General features: G+C 39.9%; 1 protein-coding gene across 1 annotated transcript in view; it reads right to left on the bottom strand.

Moving 5' to 3' along the window:
* Nucleotides 1-7,488: 7,488 nt before the first annotated feature.
* The window catches only part of meis2b (Meis homeobox 2b), a 32,294-nt gene continuing 27,587 nt past the window's right edge, over nucleotides 7,489-12,195 (bottom strand). Inside the window, exon 13 of the mRNA XM_059357181.1 lies at nucleotides 7,489-7,924. The gene's annotated coding sequence lies outside the window, so the exon portion shown is untranslated. The remainder of the gene's footprint in view (nucleotides 7,925-12,195) is intronic.

The following is a 12,195-nucleotide window of genomic DNA, read 5'->3' as shown; positions in this document are numbered from 1 at the left end:
TTCATTTGTTTGGTTTATTTAATTTTTTTTTTTGTCAACTGGGATATTTTTTTTCTTTTCAAAATCGTGATTCTACATTGTTGAATGGCAAAGCACTGTGGTGAGTTCTCCCCACTTCATGTGTGTGGGTGAGTATGTAGCACCGCTGTAATGAGCTTTAAGTCTTCCTGAATTTCCTAAGGCTACATCCCAAGGTGGACCTCATCCCTCCTTACACACCCTTGCCACACAAGTTAATGCTCCACCATGCAAAATAAAAGCCATATATCAACATCCAGAATTGCAGTGTGTTGCACCAAAACCTGTAACTAACTTTCAGCATTAACGGTGCCTTCATAAATGTACGGGTTATGCATCTAATTCATCGCCATAGATCAGATGCTGGCTGTTGAATGTTGAGCCGGTAACAATCAGGATCAAGGTACGTTTTCAACCGTTTTTCTGTCAGAAAACAGAATTTCCACTGTTTAATTAGTCTCAAAATAAAGGTTTTTACCATAGACTGTGAAATTTCAACACACACAATATGGATGAGTTGTAAATGTTTTTTTCTTTCTTAAAGAAGTGATTGAAATGTGAAGAGCTATTGTATGTATTAGACAGACTTTTAATTTGATTCTGTTAAATAATTGTAAAAAAATATGAATGGTTACCCAGTAATACAGCTTGTCCATCAGGGGCTAATTTATCAAAGCGGAAAGATTTAAATTGAATCTTAAAGGTGTAGAGGGTGTTTACCTCCCAGAGAGAAACTCTAATATGGCTCCACAGGAGAGGAGCTTGTTAACTGAAGGCTCTGTTTGCCCAATCTACTTCTGGAGACTAGGACCCATGTGTAACCCTGCATTCTGGGAGCACAGTGCTCTATTAGGGTACAAGCATACAATGAGCTCTTTAAGATATACTGATGCCTGACTATAAGGGGTTTTGTAAGAGAGAAGGATTTTAAATTCAATTTTGGATTTTACAGGGAGCCTGTGCAGCAAGGCTAAAACAGGAGACATATGCTGTCTTTTCCTAGTCCTCATCAGTAGACAAGCTGCAGAATTACAAACCATCTAGAAGTATTTAAGGGTTTATTAGAGCAGACTGGCAACAAGAAATTGCAGTAATCTAACCTAGAAGTAACAACAGGATAAGGACACTAGCATGAGCATGCATGGAGGACTCATTGTTCACATGAACAAACTGGGATCTGTGAAATAGGATTTAAACCAGCTGAGTGCGGTTCCTTTAATGCCAATTAAATATCCCAGTATCTGTAATGAGATGTGATGGTCAATAGTACTGAATGCAGCACCAAGTCTAACAGAGACAAGTCTTTTTACTGAAGCAATTGAAAAGTAATTTGCCATTTTTACCACTGGTTCTGTTTTGGTTCTGGATCTGTGATACACTCTAAATCCTGGCTGAAAATCCTTATACAGATAAAGTCACAGAACTTATGGCAGATCTTAGAGAGAAAGGGAAGGTAACATATAGGTCTACAGTTGGCTAAAACTCCTGGATCAAGAGTAGACTTTCTAAGAAAAGGTTTAATTAAAGCTACTTTACAAAGGGATGTATAGGATTTAAGAAAGTATAACTAAGTTTGGAGGGGGTCTAAGAGAAAGTTGGACGGTTTGGAAGAAGAAATCCTTGAAGTTGAAGAAGTTAATAGTCAAGTTTAAAGTTAAATCGTGCCAGTTCAGGGCAGGAGGTGGCAAATTTTGTCTCTAACAGTTAAAATTTTGTCATTGAAGAAGCTTATAAAATCATTAGTAGGAGGGCTACAATTTCGCTGTGACTCTCTGTCAGCCTGGCTACAGTGCTGAAGAGAAATGAGGATGGATCGAGAATCCTTTATTTTATTATCTTCTTTTTTTGAGAGGGGCAATAGAATTAAGTCTCAGTCCTCTGTTATGTTGAAACATGGTGGTGAATTTAAATACAGATGGAATCGCTTTCTTGAAGTGTCATGTGGTCTAGTAATAAGAATTAAAAAGTTATTCCGTGTGCCAATGTGTAAATATAGGTGCAGGGCAAACTGTCTAAGATTCAATAACAGAATATAAATCAATACACATCTATGACTCATTATGAGTTTATTTAATGATGTTGTAGGTGCATGTCAGAATATCATTAAAAAAAACATGGAAATGTCAGGTAGGTCCCACAGCCTCAAACTACTAATGAGTGGGAGTATGACTTGAAATATTAATATACAAGGGCTTGTGATCATCCCTGTCTTGGGGTGCATGACAAACACCAACTGGATGCATGCTCTATCTCTCTGGGGATTATCCACACCAGAGAGCTTTGACGGAGCCCATGTTCTGTGGGTTTTGTTGCATGCTCAGTCATTCAACATTGGAGAGGTGAGGCATGGTCGTGGAGAAGGAGCTGGGGAAGCCCTTCATGCAGGATGATCCCTTCCTCTCCAAGACGGGTCCCAGCTTTGTCTGGATCCAACGATGAGGAGGATCAGTCAGAGTCCCTGCTAGTGGCTGGGCTGACTACATGGAGGATGCCGGAGATTCAGCTGGGTTTGAGTTTGGAGGACGTTGCCAGGACGTTGGCAGATTGTCGGAGGAGGAGCAGGAGGATCTGTCCTTGGGTTAGGGTGTCACCAGTGCTGTGATGGCCGGCAAAGAGGCCTTATTCTTCCTCTCCCTGTGCCGCCGTGCTGCAGATAAGCTAGAGGTGGAATGGCCCCACCAGCTCCGTCTCTTCCCCCTGAGCTGGAAATTTTTTTTGACATTTTTGACAATTTTTTAATTTTTTGTCAGAGCTGACCTCATCCTGGAACAAGCCCATGTCTTCCCGCAGCAATGTGCATCAACAATATTTGGACCTTGAAGGATCAGATAAGGTTGCTTTGGTCAACCATCTCATAACCACAGTGTGGGAGGCCCCATCCTACCGTCCAAGCCGTGCAGGTTTTCAGTTGGATAAAATCTACCAGGTACTGATGGCTGTTGCCCGCACACTCAGCTCTGTCACAATGCTCCAGACGTATAGGGCCATACGTCTTGCAGAGCCTGGTGTAGTGGTGCCCCCCGATGGCCCACTAGCTCCTCTTCTTAATGAGGTCATGATCACTGGATTGCATCCTCTGTGCGGCTCGCTGTGCAGCGTTCTTCCTGGGCAGAGGGAAGGCATCTGCAGTTGTGGCCATCGAGGGACATGCAAGCCTGCATTAACGACGCCTCCCTCGCAGGCGGCTCAGTCTACGAGTTTGGGTTCCCAGACAGCAAGGCAGCAACCACGCACCCAGCCTCCATGCCACTCGGCCTGGACCTGCCTCTGGACCCCCAGTGGGGCTCGGAGCCCCAGTGAAGAGGTGGTAGGTTTATTTCTTAGAGCAGCCCATGTTCCAGATCGCCTGAACTGGGAGGAGAGGTGCTTCATCCATGCCCAGAGTTAAAGGTCTGCCCCCACGTGTGGTGACAACAATCCAGAGTGCACAAAAAGAGCCTTATATGCCTATAAATGGCAGGCGTCTGAGCATTGGTGTAGAGACCGGGACATTCTCCCTTGGCAGTCCTCTATAGTGGATGTATTGTCAGTCCTTCAGGAACTGCTGGACAAGGACATGAAATATCTGTCATTCAAGACTGCCCTGCCTCTAGCTTTGACTTTCACAAAGTGGGTTGGCAACCTTCAGGTCATATCTGGTCATCCCTCCTGTACCCAGTCACAGCAGAGTTACACTAGGCCCAAATGCTGCGTACCTGCCTAAGAACCTGCATGAATATATGTCCAGCTGCTCAGCTGGATTCAGTGAAGAGCGGCTATTGAACTGAGGTATGACCCTGGTGAAGGGTATATGTAGGCAGTTCCTGGTATACATGAAGGTCATCTGCCCAAAAAAGCATGAATAGAGGTGTCTTGAGGGAGGTCACATGGGGCATCACATCCCATACGACATGTGTCCCTCCTTCAGGGAACAGTAGTTATATGCAGAACACTTAAATAACCAAAGTCATACACTAACTGATCATGGCAGCAGTAGACCAGGAACTCTGGTGTCATGTGAGGTAAAATTATTGATTTTTACATGGAATCTGTAGGGTTTGAAGCGAACATAGATGCATATAACAGCTTCCGTTTCCACTCAGATAGGGCTGTCACACAGACAGGTTAATTGTTGAAAATATTCTAAATATAGTGTACTTTTAATCTAATATTAATTTTTTTAGATGATCATTTTGTTTTTTTTAGGTTTTTACCATACATTTAGATGCTGTCACCATCCACAGCAGTACGTTGCTTAGCTTGTAGATAACGCTACTCCTGCCTGCTTCTCCGGTAGGTAATACACTAACTACTGATCATAGATACCTCATATAACCCCATTTTTGTTGGAGTGCGGTCATGCATGTGCTCTCACAGACAATTTACTTTTCATATTAAGTTCATACAGCATCAACATTGTTTGTGTTCCATTCAGGTGTCCCAGTGGACCATGAAAGTGTGAGCCACCACACACATTGCCACAAACCTCAAAGTGAAACTGCTAAATGGAGCTGTGAGCAATCTTTAACTTTATGATGTATAGAATTGGAAAGCAAAGAGGAGGCCAAGCTGAAATCATGGACATTGTTACATAGTCATTGCAGCCTGGATCATATTCTTATTTTTTCAACTATGATTTTGTAGTTGTTGTAAAATGTTACTTTACAATATGCACTCTTGGTCTAAATTTATTTTGAAGCCTTTTCTGAGTGAAATTATGCTGGGGAAATTGTACATGTTTTGGATGAAAAACAAAGGTGAACAGTGAAATTATGACCCAATGTTTCTGTTTTTACTGTTTTACATTGACCTGCTGTATTTACTGAGGTGCACCGTTGTGCCTATTCCTGTGCAATGAGGGATTCATGTTGGTTTGTTTACTCTGTGCCTGATAACTCTGGACTTGTCACTGTTTTCCCAGTTCTCTGCCACAAACTGCAGTGTTTTTTAACTGGAAGAAATGATGGAAAAATATATGACAATAAGACGGATGTTTTAATAAACCATAATTATTCTTTACCTTATCATTTGATCCAAGCAATCCTAATATTTCCAATATTCTGTTTTTTTTCTTGATAATATGCATGTTTTTCAAGTCCTATGGTTGGCCTCTCCATGATAATTCTAAAATATATTTTTGAGGTCATACTGAGCTCATTGCAGACAACGTTGATTTCACATATTCATATAATATCACAAAGCATAATTTTCACAAGAAGTCAAACGTATTTAAATTGATTGCATGAATGTTCTGTAGCCTGCAGTCCTTCTATGATATCATGCTTTACAATTTAAATTGGTTATATACTCTTCGATAGCATGAATGTCCCGCTGTTGTTAGTTTCTGCTTCATGTGACGCAGCTTTCTGCGGGAGCTCTGACCCATATTTCAAACGGATAGCCGCTTGTTTCCGGCAGCCTTCAAAACACATTTATCTCCAGAGTCGGTAGGACTAAATGAATTAGGCCTGTTCCTCTGCGCTGCAAGAGGAGATACAGAAACCATTGCACTGATTCTTCTCAGTGCGCTGGCTGATGTGAGCGGCGTCTTCTACAGTTTACACCGTGCTGCAAAGAAGAAGACGGTTCTTTTCTAAAGTTAGTTGCATTAATGGATATAGGCTAATATTTTAATCCGCTGAATTAATTATTCTTTTTTTTTTAATTCATTCTAAATTCTAAGGAAACTACAAACTAGTGCTGTTTTCACAATCAAACCATGAACTGGGAAGCCATTTGAAACATATAGCCTACACAAAGACAATAAACGAGCAGTGCGCAATATGAAATCCAATATGGCCACAAAAACTCCGCAATTGATGTTTTTTTTTTCTTCTATCATTCAGTGATCAGTGTGGTGTTTTTTCCCGTTTGCATTAGCCTCAATGTTGCATTGTTTCAAGTTTACATTTTTTATGATTCATTTCTTATAGTGGGTCAAGTATATAATTTATATATATATATATATATATATATATATATATATATATATATATATATATATATATATATATATATATATACATACTATAAATATCATAATTTACACTATAGTGAGTAAAAGTGAAACAGGTACTGATCTGATCTGTCCCTGCTACTAAACATTATGTTTTTAGCAATAAGTGTTTTAAAGCTTTTTGTCGCTGACAAAATAATTTGTTTAATTTGATGAGTGTGACAGTACCAGCCGGCAGAAAAGAGCTTTTTTTTGTTTTGACAATTTGCCATCTTCTCTGTTGTCACTTTTCAAATTCAGCAAAATACGATAATAATAATAATAATAATAATAATAATAATAATAATAATAATAATAATAATGTTTATTCGATTGTTGCATAATAAAATAAATATTTTCCTAAATTCGCCTTTCATGATAAAGGCGCATTCAGACTGTTACCAGCTACTCTCTCTCTCTCTGGCTGCAGCTTTGCTCTTCGATACAAATCGCAGAAGACAGTCTGACAGTGACAAATGAGCCGCTGCTTCGGTGCCTTTTATTTATTTATTTATTTATTTATATATTTATTTATTTATTATTCCTGTGATGCAGATGTAGAGAATATACCCTGTAAAGTATTGGGAACGGACAGTTAAAAATAATTAAAAAAAATAGTGTTTCATTGAAAGAAGGAATTTATTTTCTTTTTTAAGAAACAATGTGACTCAACCACCGTGTTTCTTTATTCATTTCCCGACATCTCAGGCTACCTGTCTCTGTCCAGACACACCATGAATATGCCTCCAAGCATCTCAACAGTACAGACAAAATATGTAACATTTAGTGAAGCTAGGCCGCCGCTGCAGCCTCCGACTCCACTGCGATTTCTGTTACTTTGTTTCCAGGCCATCAGTCATCCTGTCATCATCAATCGAATAACGCGAGACCAGTGCAATCTGGTTTTAATATCGAACCAGACCTGCTACGTGACCTGCTCCACCAACTGGCGTATCTGTCCAGTATTTTTTGCAACGGATTTTTTCAACGAAAATAACCAACCAGGCCGGCCGATCTGTTCTTCACATTCAAACACTTTGCTGAATCCGTTTTTCTTCCTCAATAATGTCTTTATTTAGTGCGGACTTATTCTCTGTGTTTTGTTGCTAAAAACTATTTTAAAACATTAAGTCAAATAATTGAACTCAAACCGTGATCAAGTCACATTACATCAGCAAGTCTTTCCATTTCCGATTTATAAGAACACAACAGATAAAAGAGATGCAGTGCTTGGCAAACAGAAACATTCAGAGATATTGCTTTAAAAATCCTGGTTGTAGTTGGGATAAAAAATAAAAAATAAACCTGTCAGTGGTAATAGGCTCACTCTAACACAATCACAAGCGCAAACATGAATAAAAACAGCTAAATAATCTATACAGCACAACAATTAAAACCTCATCGAGTCCTCATATTTTTAAAAAGATATTCACAGTGGTTGTGTGTGTGTGTGTGTGCGTGTCTCTCTGTGTGTGTGTGTGTGTGTGTGTGTGTGTGTGCGTGCGTGCGTGCGGTGTGTCTTTGTACAGTTTTATTCAGAGGGGAGGGCATATTTAAGGGTTTGGGAGTAAAGCTTTCCTTGGGAAGAAAAAGAGAAAAATGTCGTCTATCCTGTGGTTCGCCGTTATAGGAAATAAATAAATAATTTAAAGGAACTGTAGATGTTTCAGTGCATCTTCACTAAGAAGTCCTTGGTCATGAAAAGCTCCGGGTCTCTGTTCAGATAGAACTCAGTTTATGGGCAGCCTCTCGTGCACAGGTGAGGCGTTTCCATGGTAATCCTCCACAAGAGCGCATCTCGTGGGCTCGGGCAAGGTGAGGTGGGCGTGGTCAATTCGGTGTATGGTCACGTGGGTTTGACGTGGGTCCAGCTCCGGTACTGAACTCCAGCCGGAAGAGGATGAGGAGGATCCCTGAGCCAACTATGGAGGCCTGGACACACAGGACAGAGGACACATTAGTTCAGACCTGGTCCACGACTCCCCCCAGACACCAACATTACTAATCAGGTAATCAAATCATCAAACACTGTACCACCAGAGCTACAAGACCTCAAAACTACTTGGGTCTCCCCCAAAATCCGAAATCCCACTCTGGCTTTTAAACATAGAAATGAAATGTGTCATGCAGCATTTTAAACAGCACTACCACACTGTGAGGGAAAAAATGAAAATAGCAGTTCACCTATTTTTTGTCATAATATTTTCAGACCTTCCTGTCTACAATAAAATAATAATAGATACCAAAGAGAGTGATTATTTCCTCTTTTATTATTTGAATATATCTAGAGACCGGGGATAAAGAAAATCTGAAATAAAAACATAATTTTGAAACAGATTTATCTTGCAACACTCACTTTGGGAACCACAGGCCAAATGTAATTAAAGTCCATTTGTCCTCTATTTCTGCATTTTTGAGAACGAGTTAATGCATTTTTGATTGAGTGCACAGCAGAATATTTTAGACTTATGGCATATAAATCATTCATGTAATTCATGTAAATCATGCTGCATATTCACACCAAATATTTTCAACTACATCCAAGTTTACTCCCAAATGTCTGACTTTTCTTAAAGTCTTGAGTTTGTTTGATACAATGGTCAAATATGATCAATGAGAGAAGGGCTTACAGGGAAAGGGCTCAATTAATAAATCCTACGCTACCTGACAATAGTTTTTTCCTGACTCATTTGTTCATGACTTTAATGGACCTATTTGTTTGTGTTTTGAGAGAGAGAGGTGGGGTTTGAAATGTGTGCTCCTTATGAGCTTTTTACTGATGCTATTCAAAAAAGATTTATGTTTAAAAAAATTCTGCTTCAAAGTCTGATTTCAATTATTCATATATGACTTTGACTGTGGATTTTTCTTTTTTTCTTTATGATTTACCTTAAAGTCTTATTGCTCTATCATAATATTGCATTTGAAACAAACTCTTCCATATTCTTTCACAAGCATGCTTTGAATGTGCAGTATATTATAAAGCATATGGTTGAGTCAGCTGTATTGTGCAGCAGAGAGGAGAGTTAATTCCATAATTCAGCCATTTATTCCATAATGGTTAAATGTTATGGCTGGGGCTTTATGGTGCATGTAAAAACCTGGTTCTTCTCCAAACCTGTCTTCCTCCTGCAGGCCTTATTTACTGCCCGGTCTGCACACACTCTTGCACAATTAAGGGAAGCAAAAACACCTGGCTCTCCTGAGCTATTACTGTAACTAGTCAATGATCATTCAAATGAGAAATAATTAGATTAAATAATCTCGAAAATATAAAGGCTGCATTTATTTAGACTGAGCATCTAATATCTTTATGTAGATCTATGCATTTCTTTCAGAATCTGCTCTTTGAACTTAATTAGCAGAGCCAGGGGAATTACCAGACATGGAAGAGGGGACTGTGTTAGCAAAAACTGACCCCAGTGAAAAAAACATGAGGCAAATGCAGCTCCTATTTACATATAAAGAGCTCTATTAATCAAGGTAAGTGTCATTACAGCGTGGCTCACTGAGCTGTGGAGAGTGGGTGTTAAATAAAATTCTCTGTGCTTGGGTGCCCCCGGCAGGCGATACGTCTTGATTTTAGAACTGTCAGCAGCGGTGGGGAGCTGATAGAGGCTGGAGGAGGAGGTAGACTGCAAGAGGAGGAGAGATGGAGCAAAAGAAAAATGGAGAAAGGGGAGGATGGAGCAATGAAGACAAAAAGAGGAAGTGGTGTGGAGATAAAGTGATTGTGTGATAAATGTGCTTCCCACACAATGTTTCAATATTAATGATTTTATTATTTTTCTTTCCATAGACAAATGCCCACAGTTGAGTGTAAAATCTGTCTACCAGGTAGCATGATATCAACTATATTACAAATTACAACAAATAAATGATCAATTATAAAAGCAAATGACTGTAAGATCCCTTAGGCCTTTATTATTACAGATAGAACTGGATGCTAATGCTAGCTTAGCTCTAGGCTACACAGCTCTGTAAGCTAACAGCAGAGCAGATATCCTGAGGCAGTTCACATCATAGCTGGGGATTTAACCAGGTAGTTCTCCTCAAATTCACATATTAGCTGTGCTACACCAGGGAATACACTACAAACAAGGGCTGTTCAAACATCAAGAACGGCTTTAAATCAACATGTAGGCCAGTCAGATCACATTTATGTACTGTTAACCCCCCCAGGAGACAAGCTCTACCCACCACAAGGACTGGTAAAACCTGTCCTGAAGAAGCTTCCTCACAGCTGCAGGACTACTTTTAAAGAACTAATTGGGGCATTTTTGAGGACCAGGACTTTGAGGTGTACACATCTACTGTACTCTCCCATATACAGAACTGTGTCAATGATCCAGATCTCCAACCTAAATGACAGAATAGACCGTTTATCAATAAGACTCATAACGACACATATTAGCGTTTTGCGGCTTTCGGTACAGAGCGAGGCGTTATAAAAATAGCACACACGTCGTTATACATACACGTAGAGTTCACAGTTGTAAAAAAGGCTGCAGTTTCTGTGAATTTAGGCTACAAAACCTCTGACCTAGGTTTAGGGAAAAAAAAAACTTCCTGGTAAGTCGTTATGAAAGAAATTTTAAACAGTAAATAAATGTACCTAAATGTCAGAAGTGAAGTAGTTACGAGAAACTTTACTTAGAAAGTTGTTTCCTTTTGTTTTCACACGGGACATGAACCCTGTTCTCCTGGGTGAAAGTCCGCCATTTCTTCGACCCATCCACCTCCTCAAATGTGATATCTGCCATTTAAACTCCACATTGCCATCAATCACTACTACAACATTAGCAAGATGTCGGCGGAGGACAGTCTAAAACGTAAATATAAGTTGTATTTTGCTGCCTGTAAATTGTCGTTTTGAGGGCAGACCAGGCTCCATCTGTGCTAACCCCAACCAAAAGCTCAGGATGACAGAGGAGGTGTAAGCTCTCCTAATGGACTGCAACAAGACTTACAGTGCTGCCAGAACCAACCAACCTGTCCCTGTCTAAATCGATCATCACAGCTTGGCTGACATCTTCCACCATCAATCAATGCCGAAAAAGTCAGTCATCAGCGGCCTCAATGGGAGGATGCTTTTCATAGACTTTAGCTCTGCCTTCAACACTGTCATTGCATACAGACTGCACACTAAACTGTCTGACTCAGAACTTCCCCAGACAACCTGCCACAGGATTAAGTACTTCTTATCAAACTTCACCCAGACCGTGAGACTGGCCCCCCACCACTCCCCCAGCATCACACTCAGCACTGGCACCCCACAGAGCTGCGTACTAGGCCTCATCATCTTCTCCATTGACACCTATGACAACAAAAAAACAGCGCAGACCAAGACCCACTACACATCAACAGAGACTGTAGAATGGGTTCCTGCTTTAGGTTCCTGGATACACACAGGTATATATATATATATATATATATATATATATGTAAATATATATATATATATATATATATATATATATATATATATATATATATATATATATATATATATCAATAATACAATTACATCACTTCTAGGATGATGAAGATGAAGATGAATGTTCACACTTTTAATACTAACATTATTTATATAATGGGATATTAGTATGATTATCTTTAATGAAGTACTGAAATTGTGACTGCTGCTGATGTTGTTGTTTTTTTTACAAACATGATCACACACCCTAACACACACACCTATAACCAAATACACACATAATATCATACAGCCAAATCACATTTCAACCAGAATCCTTCTCTCTGCACTGAACTACCTTCTCCTCTTTGTGTACCCCTCTCACGTTGGCATCAGGGTCTGTAAGTCTAGCCCCTTGAGGACTTTGTGGAAATCTAGAAGCCAGTCTAACCACTAACATACCACACTGCCAGATGAAAGCCTCAGAACCTGGAGCATGTGTCCCCAGCCACCCCCACCCCAACAACCATCGATAAACCACAGCATACCATACTAACACACGCGCACACGCACACACACACACGCACGCACGCACGCACGCACGCACACACACACACACACACACACACACACACACACACACACACACACACACACACTGTCCCTTTAATTAAGGGACAGTTAAAGTTAAAGTGACAGGTAAAGTTAAAGTGACTTGATTATAATTGATTCTTTTTTCCTTCATATTCATGTCTCATTGTGTTATTGTAATAGTATAGTATAATGT

This window comes from Centropristis striata, chromosome 18 (assembly GCF_030273125.1).
Source record: "Centropristis striata isolate RG_2023a ecotype Rhode Island chromosome 18, C.striata_1.0, whole genome shotgun sequence".
Taxonomy (NCBI): domain Eukaryota; kingdom Metazoa; phylum Chordata; class Actinopteri; order Perciformes; family Serranidae; genus Centropristis; species Centropristis striata.
Note: the sequence above shows the minus strand (reverse complement) of the source record. Positions and strands in the feature narration are given on the sequence as shown.